This window comes from Euprymna scolopes, chromosome 18 (assembly GCF_053919585.1).
Source record: "Euprymna scolopes isolate OS-2025 chromosome 18, ASM5391958v1, whole genome shotgun sequence".
NCBI classification, from domain to species: domain Eukaryota; kingdom Metazoa; phylum Mollusca; class Cephalopoda; order Sepiida; family Sepiolidae; genus Euprymna; species Euprymna scolopes.
The window spans coordinates 83,698,072-83,708,071 of NC_136499.1; positions in this window are offsets into that span (position 1 = coordinate 83,698,072).

Below are 10,000 nucleotides of genomic sequence, written 5' to 3' on the forward strand. Positions count from 1 at the left end.
TCTAAAAGCAATCTGAAGCATTCCATACGTTTTCATGGCATTTTTTTCAAGTTTAAAGCAGAATTTTATTGCATATTGTTCTTGTAAAGTGTCCTCACGTCCAGATTGTATTTTTGAAATTCACCAACTATGACAATCAGGCTTTAGTAGGGTGTATTCCAATTCCTGCTGTAGCTGTTCATTTGAACCTGAAATTATAAAAATTGATCAGTCATCTCATAGCATACTGAATTTTCAAGAGTCTACGGCAATTTTAAATGCCTGTTCAAAAAAGTCTGAAAACGTATTAAAGGCACGTTCTTGAAACAAGAAAACTATGTAATTTGAATAAGTGTCTGACTAAGCTGAGGCAGGCTGTATTTATTTTTATTTACGTGAGAACAAGAAATAATGTCCGACATTACGGGGATCACATCTTAAGAGTCTTAATAATTGCACAAAAATAGAAAATTAATGAAAATACTGAGGAAGATTTAGTTTAATTTTCGATAAGTTGAACTATTTAAATTTAATTCGGTCAGTGAGTAAAACTTTGTTTCATCTGAATGTAAATTCATGAATTTTCATACTCAGAACTAATTATAAATTGGATGCTGCGTAATGATAGTATTCTTTGAAATACTCGTTGTTGTTGCTATACTTAGGAATTTTAAATTTTGCAAAATTTGACAGAACGACAATAAATGTTGATGATTGATAAAATTATAATTTTAAATAATGCATGAGTGCATCTGTAGGTGTATCAGAATTTTTGTGGGAATTTTTGACACCCCTAACACGAAACTGCGAATAAAATATAAAAATCTCGTAATTTCTCTGTTAAAAGTGGGTTGTTTATTTTCTTTATGGATTATACTTCCAAAATAAGCTATTAAAGTTGTTTTAAAAGTAACAGAAATATATATATTTTTTAAACAATAATGAATTTTCCGAACTCAATATTTTTCAATTTTTGAACTTTAAAAATCTATCAAAATTTTTCTATTGATTCTATTTTTACGATATTTTCAGGGTCAATGTGAAATTTTATGCTCTTTCCAATAAACCGAATATAATATTTAGACAAACGTTTTTTTTTTAAATTCACGCCCCCCCCCATTTTCAAGTTTCTATTAAAAAGTAAATAATTAATTTACTCACCGAAAAGTAAATAATTAATTTACTCACAAATTGAAAAGAAAAGGTCAATAAATAATATATTCAAATTTAAAACAAAAAAAAGTAGTGTTTTTTAGAATTTTACCTGTAAAGTTTGAAGTTTAAAACCTTTTTTTTTAAACTACGTTATTTGTTTTGTTTTTTTTATTATTATTAGAACCTTGGTCCTTGCTCCTTTAATTGAAAAAAAATAGGGCTTGAATTACATTTTTCGAGGAGTTATAAGCTTGGAAAGACAGGGGGTCGAATAATTCACGCTTCCCATTTTGAAATGTCTATTAAAAAGTAAATGATTAATGTATGTACCAAAGTTTTATATATAACAAATTGAAGAGAAAAGGTCAATAAATAATATATTCAAATTTAAAACAAAAAAAAAGAACTGTTTTTTAGAAATTTACCTGTAGAGTCCGAATTTAAAACCTTTTTAAAAAAACCTCGTTGTTTTTTTTTTGTTTTTGTTTTAATGATACCTTGGTCCTTGCTCCTTTAATTGAAAAAAAAAACTAGGGCTTGAATTACATTTTTCGAGGAGTTATAAGCTTGGAAAGATGGGGTGGAATTATTCACTATTTTCACGAAATTTCTGACACACCTAGTGCATCTGGTATGAGTAAAAACAACAACAACAAAAAAATAGAATTAAAAAACAAAACAAAAACAAACAAAAAGTACCGAGAAGAATCGAACCTTTCCCTGTTTTTTTTGTTTTTTTTTGGTTTGTTTTGTTCGTATTATTATTATTTATTACTCCAAAAAATATCGCTAAAATAAGGAAAGGTAATGCCTAAACACTAGAAATATAAAAATTGTAATTAACTAATAAATAAAACGCGAAACATTTTGGTGGGAGAGAGGCTGTGTGTCGAAATTTCTCGTAAAGACTTTTTTTTATTTTCAATTCAAAATTGTTCAATCAATCATTCAGAAGAAAGTAATCAATAAAGAAATTTATTAATCTATGTTATCGAAAACTCTACTCCCGTTTATCAAGAACCTTTTTAATTTCATTTGTTGTTGTTGTTGTTGTTGTTGTTGTTGTTGTTTATCGTTTTGTTTTTTGATGGAGGTATAGTTTTTAAAAAAGGCACTCCTCCCTAAATAATGTTTAAAAAGTATTAAAATTTATTTTCTTTTCGAAGGTGGGGACTCTTTTTAAAACTAAATCTTTCTCAGTATTTTCTTTAATTTTCTATTTTTGATCATCAAGACCCCTTAGTTGTGATCTACTCATATCGGACATTATTTCTTGTTCTCATGTAACACACGACTCTACTTGTATGTTTTTTTTACTAAATCAACGCTTTAAATGAGTTAAACCACTAACAACTTAGCCAACTAGGTACAAAAATCGATTTTACCATTTTTAAAACAACAGTAAATAAGTATCAATATTTAAAAAAAGTATATATATATATATATATATATATATATATATATATATATATATGCGCATAAAACTCGTCTCCGGAAAACTTGTACCGGAAAACTCGTCCCTTTTTTTTTGCTAGGTTGGAAAACTAGCCCCGTATTGAATAAATATCGATTGAAAACACATTTTATAACTGTTCTTGAAGGAGATATAAAAGGGATGTTGGAATTTTTTTGTACCAATAATAGTGCATCCCCCCCCCCCGTTTACTTTTATTATTTTTTATCTGGTTCTTATATTTGATTTTCTGCATTTCGTATCTTATGATTCTTAGTTTCGTATATTTTGGGTTTGTACGAAACTCCCTTTAATTTGAAGAAAAAGGAAATGCTAGCTCCTTGATGACGTCACGAGCCAAGCGCAAAGTCCGGGCTCTTTTGAAATTCCAGCGATGAGGATATTGGACGTTGTTTCATTGCCCGGCGCTGAAAATGGAATTTTAACGAGCCTCCTTCAAAGAAGAGAACCCGGTAAGAATATCCGGACGCGCTGAAAGCGAACTTCTAAGGACTTATTTGCGTGGCTACGGTCTGCATGTAATTGGAAGGAGTATAGTGATTTAAAAGGACTTTAAATCGAGAAAAAAAGAAAAAGGCACCTGCCTGACTGGCTTTCAATTTGTGAGTACGTTCCTAAAATTTATTACATACGAGAGTGTGATTAGGAACTGTTGTTTTGAATTGTATTCGTTCATGTATACGACATATTCATTATAAGAACCAGCTTTATTTATTTCATTATTGGCGTTCTTTGAATTTAATTTAATTTCGTTCATTGGCGTTTTTTTAATTTAATTTAATTTCGTTCATTGGCGTTCTTTGAATTTAATGCCCGAAAAGGGAAAAATTTGCAACTAATTTTATTGTGAATAAAATTTCTTCTTCGTTTTGAAACAAGACCTTTATATTTCATTCTTTACCTCCCCCCCCCCTTTTGTATTTCATGCTTTTATCTTTTTTCAGGTTAGTCACTTTCGCATCGAATTTATCTGGAAACAAGATAAATTTCCGACAGGGACAATGCACCCCCCCCATAATATTTTTTAAAAATATTTTTACTTGTTTACTGTTGTTTTTAAAGAAATAAAATCGATTTTCTAAGTGTCCGTTTTCTTATTAACTGGCTAAGTTGTTAGTGCTTTCACTTATTTTAAAGTGTTTATTCTGTTCTAAAACGAGACTACAGACCGCATAATATTTAAAAAAATATTTATACTTATTTACTATAGCGTTTATTCAGTAAAAAAAAAAAAGATAAGTCTTTATTATTTGGTTTTGTTTTACCGAAGTAAAAATAAAAAACAATTAAAAATGAGTAAACAGATTTTTAACACACAGCATCTCTCTCGCCAAAAGAAATTAACTAGTTTTTAATTTTTTTATTTTTACTCCAACATTGTTAAATCAACCATTAAGAGAAAAAGTAATTAATAAAGACTTTTTTACTCAATAAACGCTTCAAAATAAATGAAAACACTAACAACTTAGCCAGCTAGGTAGAAAAATCGATTTTGTCCTTTTAAAAACGACAATAAATAAGTGTAAATATTTTAAATGCGGTCTGTACTCTCGTTTATGAACAGAATACACGCTTTAAAATAAGTGAAACCACTAACAACTCAGTCAGTTAATTAGAAAATGGACACTTAGAAAATAGATCTTATTTTTTTAAAAACAACAGTAAACAAGTAAAAATAATATATATATATATTATGGGAGATATAGTCTCTTTTAAAAAGAATATTTCCTCCAAGAACGGTTATAAAATGTGTTTTACAATCGATGTTTATTCAATAAGGGACCAGTTTTCCTACCTAGCAAAAAGGTACGAATTTTTGGGGGACGAGTTTTCCGGGGACGAGTTTTCCTAAATTCATATATATTATGCGGTTTGAAGTCTCTTTTTTTTTTTTTTTAACAATAAACGCTTTAAAATAAACTAGGCCATTAAAAACTTAGCCAGCTAGGTAGAAAACGAACACTTAGAAAATCGAATTATCTTTTCTAAACAAGTAAAAATATTTTGGGTTTGTATTACTGTACACATAGATTCGAAAAAGTTGTCAAAAGACAAATATATAACAAATAAATGTTATCAAAGGCAAGATAAGTTACTTTTCTACCTAACTGGATATATTTTTCGTGTTTTTATTCAATGTAACATGTTTATTCAGCTCGAAAAACATAGTGTTTACCGATGTATTGGAAAATTCAAGATGGCGTCTGATTCTCTCTTTAACACGGTAAGTTTGGGAAAAAGTGTTATAAATAAAAAACCGGATAAAATACTGTTAAAAACTCGCTTAATATATGTTACCGTGACATAGGTTGACATATATTCGGCGGGTTTTTAATAGTATTTTGTATAGTTTATTGTCATAGGTACACAGGGGACGATAACAGGGGGAACACCGGCAAAAAACGGGCGGTGCAGAAAGAGACAGCATGTAGATACTTGCGGTCGGCTCTCGGCTGAATAAAGTCTTAAAACAAACTCTGCGTTTGCGTTCTCAGTGAGAAACACCACATGGCGACGAGGATGAGATCATTTCTCATAAAGGTGAAAGTTATTTAAACTTTTTCTCCGAAAAACATCGCGTTTAATAGAAATTAAATAGCGACATATTTCTACCTGCACACATGCATTTGAAAAACATGACGTCTTATGGTAAAATCGACGAATTCTCACCGAGTGGAGGTGATTGGGACACATACTCAGAAAGATTGGAGTATTGTTTCGAGGCTAACGGAATACAAGATCCAGCAAAGAAAAAGGCCGTCCTTCTTTCTGTTTGTGGTGGTGAAACATTTACTCTGCTGAAGGATCTCGTTATGCAACTTAAGAGACAAAAGTTATGAGGAACTCTCGCTCTCGTTAAAAGAGCGCTGCAACCCAACACCGTCCGTAATTGTTGAGCGATTCAACTTTTACATGTGCTGCCAACAAACAGGTCAGTCCATTTCGGATTTTATTGCTCATTTTAAAAAAATTGCAAAGGTTTGTGAGTTTGGAAATACGATAGAAGAGATGTTGAGAGATTTGCTCGTCGTTGGATTGATGGATGAAAGAATCCGTCAGCGACTGCTTTCTGAGAGGACACTAACATTTCCTTATGCCCGACAGATAGCTCTTTCCATGGAAAGTGCAGACAGGAATGTTAGTGACATGGCAGCCTGTTCAACATCCAATTTTACAATACAGACGAAAGTCAACCAGGTTGAACGGCCTACTCCACTACGGAGACAGAAACAAAGACCATGTTTCCGATGTAATGAAAAACATTACCTCGACTCCTGTCGTTTCAAAGAGGCAATGTGTAATTTTTGTCACAAAACCGGTCACATTTCGCCAGCCTGTTTGACCCGGAAGTACAACGACAGAGCTGGAAATCGTAAAACCCACAAGGTCGCCAGTGAAGAACCAGTAGACAAAGATACAGGCAGCGACTGCGCCTCGGTGCATAGGCTGTTTAACCTGCCAGCAAATAGCAAAACCGAGCCCCTGATGGTGTTGGTGGGCATAAATGGCCGCAATGGCGAGATGGAGATCGATACCGGAGCTGCTGTTTCATTGATCAGCCGCAATGCATTTGAAAAACTATGGTGTGAACCTGATAAGCCGGTACTTAAGCCTATGTCACAGAAACTAGCAATCTACACGGGAGAAAGTATCACGCCGTGTGGTACGTGTTAAGTGTCGGTAGACTATGATGGCCGACAGTTTCGTCTGCCATTAGTGATTGTTCCTGGTTCTGGCCCTGCACTTCTTGGTAGAAACTGGTTACGAGTAGTGCAACTCAGCTGGAAACGCATCCATCAGCTGAAAGCAGTAAATGCTACACCTGCAATTGAAGACATTATTGCAAAATACTCCAATGTTTTCAAGGATGAATTGGCGCACTGAAGGGTTTCACAGCAAAACTTATTGTTGACCCGAAAATAAAGCCCATATTCTGCAAGGCTCGACACGTGCCCTTTGCATTGCGTGAAAAGGTTGACAAGGAGCTGGATCAACTAGAGTCTCTGGGTATTATCGAACCAGTACAATACTCAGAATGGGCTGCCCCTATAGTAGCAGTTGTCAAAACTGACCAAACAATACGGTTGTGTGGAGATTATAAAACTACAATAAACAAATGTTCAAATCTCGACCAGTACCCTATCCCCAGGATTGATGATTTGTATGCAAAATTGGTGCAGGGAAAGAAATTCACCAAGCTTGACTTGAGATCAGCATTCCTGCAGGTTCCGTTAGAGGAAAACTCAAAACAGTACCTTACAATCAATACACCACAGGGTCTCTACAGGTTCAACCGCCTCACTTTTGGAGTAAAATCAGCTCCTGGTATCTATCAACGCTGTATGGACAATTTGTTGGCAAATGAACCACATGTCATATGCTATCAGGACAACATACTAATTACAGGATCATCAGACGCGGAACACTTGAGCAACTTGACCGAGTGTTAGGGAAACTCTCAGAAGGTGGTCTCCGCGTTCGTCTGGACAAGTGCAAGTTCATGGCACCCTCCGTAACCTACTTAGGTCATTGGATTGACTCCGAAGGCCTTCACCCTACAGCAGAAAAGATCTGTGCCATCCGGGAACACCAGCCCCACCCAATGTGACCGAACTTAAGGCTTTCTTGAGCTTATTCCAGTTCTACGCTAGGTACGTCCCCAACGTCGCAGATAAGTTGGGCCCCCTCTATTATCTACTGCAGAAAGGTGTCTCTTGGACATGGGGCATCCCCCAATTAACAGCTTTTCAGCGAGCCAAAGACGCATTGCAGACCACAAATGTCCTGGTTCACTATGACCCAAAGAAGGAACTGATACTGACCTGTGACGCCAGTCAATATGGTGTCGGAGCTGTTTTGTCGCACATCTTTGCCGACGGTTCAGAGAAACCTGTTGCTTTTGCTTTGAGAACAATGTCACCGGCTGAGAAAAATTATAGTCAGTTGGACAAGGAGGGACTGAGTATTATCTTTGAGGTTAAAAAGTTTCATCACTACTTATTTGGATGTGCATTCCGTATCATTACGGATCATAAGCCACTTATCAGCCTCTTTAGCCCAACAAAGCCAACATTGGACACCCTGCCACCAAGAATAATACGTTGGTCACTGTTGATGAGTGCTTACGATTACACAATAGAATATAGGCCTGGTTCACACATTGTCACTGCCGACGCAATGAGTCGTCTCCCCCTGCAAGAAGCGTTAGATGCCCCAACACCAAGCTGCATTATACATCTCATGGATAACCTGGACAATTCCACCGTTAACTCGACTGACATTTGTGCTCATACACGCAAAGACCCCATCCTCTCTAAGGTTGTTCAAGCCACACAACATGGAGGGTGCAATCTCCCACATGATGCTCCGTATTTACCATTTCACGCTCGTAAAAACGAACTAAGTGTTGAAAGGGGGTGCCTGCTGTGGGGTTCACGAGTGGTAATTCCCCACCATCTCAGGCAGAGAGTGTTGGACGAGCTTCACCAATGCCACCCTGGCATAATCAAGATGAAGGCCCTCGCCCGGACCTATGTATGGTGGCCTGGGATAGATGCTGACATCGAAAAAAAGGTGAACAACTGTTACCCTTATCAGTGCTCCAGAAGCCTACCTGCTAAGGCACCACTACACCCCTGGGAATGGCCAGCTGAACCTTGGCAGTGGGTTCACGTTGATTATGCCGATTACAATGGCCAATACCTGCTTGTCATTACGGATGCCCACTCAAAATGGGTTGATGTCTATACCACAAGTGCAGCTACTTCAGCCACTACAATTGAAAGGTTGAGGTGCTGCTTTGCTACTCATGGTCTCCCGCACATTGTTGTCAGTGATAATGGTCCATGCTTCACCAGTTCAGAATTTGCAGAGTTCATGAAACGGAATGGTATCAGACACAAATTTGTCAGTCCACATCATCAGGCATCAAATGGTCTAGCCGAACGCTCAGTTGGGCTGGTTAAAAATGGTATTAAAAAAATGTCGGGAGGAACTCTGGAAACAAAGATATCCCATTTTCTGCTGACATACCGGACAACGCCTCACACAACAATGGGATCTACCCCGGCAGAGTTGTTGATGAAGCGAAGATTGCCACCAATCTGGATCGTATGAAGCCTGCCACCTCAAGTGTTGTATATAACAACCAAGAATGTCAAAAGTTTCACCATGACAAATCTGCCCAGATGCGTTCATTGGACCAAGCAGTATTTGCACAGAACTTTGGTTCCGGATCCATGTGGTTGGCTGGTCACATTCTGGAAAGAGTATCTCCTTTATCCTTTCTAATCAGATTGCAGGATGGCCGGTTGGTTCATCGTCATCAGGATCACATCAGGTCTCGCCATTGTATCACCGAGCCAGCACCTCAATCCCTAAGTGACAACAATCCAGAACACATTTTCACAGAACTAAACATGCCTCCAGATATGGCAACAGAAAATAACACACATCCACAGACTCCATTGACACATGAGAATTCGCCCGATTATGAGCAGCCAGATAGAGAAGTGAGTGAGCATACCCCACTAGCCCTGCCACGACGATCGGGCCGTACAATAAGACCACCGAATCGTTTTAGTCCGGATTGACTAAAGATTGAACAATTACCTTTTATTTTTTCTTAACTTTTTAAAAAAAAAGGGGGGGGGATTTCAATGGTCACATACTGAGGCAGAATAATCCTCGACCACAAAAGGGTCACAAGGGCAGTCTACCCTGACCTTTTTCCATGGTAAATGGACCTTTCTTTTTTTTTGGGGGGGGGGAGATGTAATGTACGTAGGTACACAGGGGACGATAACAGGGGGAACACCGGCAAAAAGGGGCGGTGCAGAAAGAGACAGCATGTAGATACTTGCGGTCGGTTCTCGGCTGAATAAAGTCTTAAAACAAACTCGGCGTTTGCGTTCTCAGTGAGAAACACCACATCCACTTAAGATTTTTATTTTTTTGTTAAATTATTTTTTCATACATATTCAAATAATGCCCCACCCCTTTTTGGTCTCAAAAAACTTTTCGTTATTAAATAAACCAAAGAAAACCTTTTGCGCAATCATTAAATAACAACTGTTTACGCAGAGTTCACATTCCCGTGAAGTATGAGTAAATGTTTTACGCGCCCTGATGAAATAACGTTATTATTTAAAAGGTCATTCTTAACAGAACGTTATTATTTAGAAGGGCATTCTTAACAGAACGTTATTATTTAGAAGGTCATTCTTAACAGAACGTTATTATTTAGAAGGTCATTCTTAACAGAACGTTATTATTTAGAAGGTCATTCTTAACAGGATGAGGGGCTTTCTAACTATCCGCATTTTCACCTAACAATTTAATGAAAAAAAGATACCATAAAAATTTAATTTAACTTGAAAATACTACCTAAAA